The 2,888-nt window shown below is 37.4% G+C and overlaps 1 long non-coding RNA gene across 1 annotated transcript; it reads left to right on the forward strand.

Annotated features, from left to right (window-relative positions):
• The first annotated feature begins 620 nt into the window (after positions 1 to 620).
• On the forward strand, positions 621 to 2,515 carry LOC130575177 (uncharacterized). Its single transcript, XR_008965521.1, has 3 exons — positions 621 to 756; positions 961 to 1,035; positions 2,446 to 2,515. It is a non-coding gene; the product is annotated as an uncharacterized LOC130575177 (long non-coding RNA).
• The last annotated feature ends 373 nt before the right edge of the window (positions 2,516 to 2,888 follow it).

The raw sequence follows: 2,888 nt of genomic DNA on the forward strand, positions 1-2,888 counted from the left end.
CAGAGCGATGCTCTCTCCTCTCTCCTCTCCCCTCTCTCCTCTCTCTCTCCTTTCTCCTCTCTCTCCTCTCTCTCCTCTCTCTCTCCTCTCCTCTCCCTTTTTCCTCTGTCTTACAATAATCATGTTGTCTTCTACTTAAACGATGCTTGTTGCACCTTTTCCAGTTGCAGCAATTTCTTTTGTAATCTGGAGTTTTTACAGAGGCCGAGAAAATTAGACCTAACAATTGCAATTGACTGATGTATTACCACTAAGGCTGCATGAAGAATTGTTTTTTCCCCTCTGGTTATGAGSTTAGAAAAAAGAAAACCAAATAAGATTTTGGTTTGGATTGAAATAAATCTAGACTTTTTAACATTTTTCTTCACCCCAAAGAAGAATGAAAACTCCCAAAATTACATTTTATCTTGAATGAAACATTCTGTAATTCTGTGTGAAAATGAAACATTTATTTTCCCAAGCATTTGCAAGAAAAGCAAAGGAAATGAAAGGATAGATTCACAAAACTGAAAAATGACATGGAGGAGTCAGATACTTTTAACTTATTGCCAGAGAACTGTTCTGTTTTGTCACTTTTCAACTTTTTTTCAAAACAGAAATGAGCTCAGAGGTCTGTTCCAATTTGCAGGCTATCTACACCTCCTCCTATATCTTTTTCCCTTGCAGATCTTAAAAAACATTCAACAAAAAGTAGACCAGAGGGCAGCACCTTGAGTCCCATCCTGTTCTGAAGCACAGCAGTGGTAAAGACAGAGGGTGAGTTCACACACACCTTCTTTGCATGGCACAGCTTTTAACCACCCCTGACATGTACTCAGGCTCACTCTGCCTGTGCTACCCTGGAGCACAAAGCAGTGAATTTTTAGTCAGATCTCTGTAGCAAACATCCAAACCATCAGGTTTTAATGGGGCTCCTTCRGTTACTTCTGCTGAAGTTCTTCTAATCTTTTTTTTTTTTAGATTTTTAGGAACTGAGACAACCAGAGCAAGAGAATGTGACTCCTTGCCCCGGGGGGTGGGTTGCTCAACTGGAAGGTGAGAAACCTGCAGTTCAGGGTTTWAAAAAAGTTACCAATTACTAGTGAAACAAGACAGCAGGACAGACTGAGGCACATGCCCTGCCCTGAAAATGAAAAAGTTGAAATCATGGGTGAACTTCTGGGAGGTGAGAGCCTTTGGTTACATCTCCTCTGGCAGAAGAAGGTAACCAGTGTTTTCTCACATGCAGCTGTGTTTTCCCACAGGTGTAATATTAGGTAAAAGTRTACTACAACTCTTGCTCTCCTGAGCTTGCCTTTTTAACTTATCTCAAGTTTTGGTGAGGTTGACCAAACTGCCCTTTGTTACATATGTTACATGGCAGGTATCCCWCCAAATAAAAAATGTCCTTGAACATGTGTGAATTTACAGTGCAAATCCAGAGACAAAAGTGGGCTGAAATAAGCCTTTAAGGTGAAATTCACCTTTCCTTTCAGAAAGCTCTAGAAATTGAGACTATACATGGCATTTCTCTCAACACAAATAGAATTATAGCAGAGTAGTCTATAGAAAACAAATACATTTGAATTGTGGATTTTATAGGGTAGATACCATATCTTCTAGGTATGGTTTTGTATTTGGACTAAGCCCTTGAACGAAMAATCTCTGCTGAAGTTGCCTGTAGCAAGTTCAGTTTGGTTGTCTGTAGAGAGAATATTAAAGAAGAGKAAGAGGAAACAGTTGCTTCAAACTGCTTTATCTGTGAGGATGAGCTGAGAGAGGCCTGGTTTAGCCTTGAAGAAGTTTTCCTGTTTCTGTGGTAGCAAATTCATGAACATGGAACCTTCCTGTGTTCTTCTGACACAGGCAAGGCAAAAGGCTGAGACCAAGCCAATTGCTCTGTGTGGAATCAAGTTATTCATCTCTTAGACCRTGGAAGCTTGCAGTCTATTTCCAATTTTCCAATTCACTGCATTTTTGTAGAAAATGGCACCTGTGTATGTGGCTTTGTATATGCAGATAAAGAACTTTTGTTGGCAGCCTCAACTTATGCTCAGAAAGTCTATTTAAACTGAGCAAGCTGCATTAATAGCAGTCAAGTRTTAGCGTTCATAGCTTGAGCGTAAGCAAAGGGAGAGAGTGAAAAATGAGAATTTTTTCTTTCCAATTCTTTACTAGAGATAGAAAATTAAAAGTAATTTTGAAAAAGTGAGAAAGTTTCATTTTTGTCTATGAAATGTCAGAAAAAATAGACAAAAATGAAAAGGGAGAAGCAAGCTCTGACCCAAATGTTCCATGCAAGGTCTCCACTGAATTTTCATTTGAGTAGCTGAATTGAGGACACTGAAATAGACTCTTTCTATATTGGTGACACCTAAGTCACCAATAGTTTGTATTTGTACTTATCTGGTTTTGAAGAACTCAACAGCAGGRCTTTTTTTGTGGCATTAAAATACAAAATTTCAGTTTATTTCAGAACAGAAGAAAGAAAGAAGAGAATAAAGAACAAAATGGTCTTTTCTTCTTTTTACCACAGTGGCTGAGTAAGTAGATACATATAATTTATGTTTTATATAGTATATATGTATACAAAATRTGAACATTTGTGCTAAAAGTCACGTACCCATTTGTGATTATACTACAAAACCAAAAATAATTTAGGATYGATTAAAAACTTTCATTTGATTCCAAGTCAGATATTCAATTTTCTTTGTGTGATTTTAAACTTTTTTTTAAGCCCCTTCAAAGTAATTGGACAACTTTAAAGTAAAAATGGCATTTTAAAACAAGAAAGGGAAAGAATACTGAACATATAAAATGAAACACTTTGGCCTGTCATTCACCCTTCTAAGATCTCACTGTCAAAACTGTTCATTTAATTTCGCTGCCCCCTTGCAAAAAGTGTTTTC

Source organism: Malurus melanocephalus, unplaced genomic scaffold (assembly GCF_030028575.1).
Source record: "Malurus melanocephalus ecotype Western Australia unplaced genomic scaffold, MMel_1.1 scaffold_99, whole genome shotgun sequence".
NCBI classification, from domain to species: domain Eukaryota; kingdom Metazoa; phylum Chordata; class Aves; order Passeriformes; family Maluridae; genus Malurus; species Malurus melanocephalus.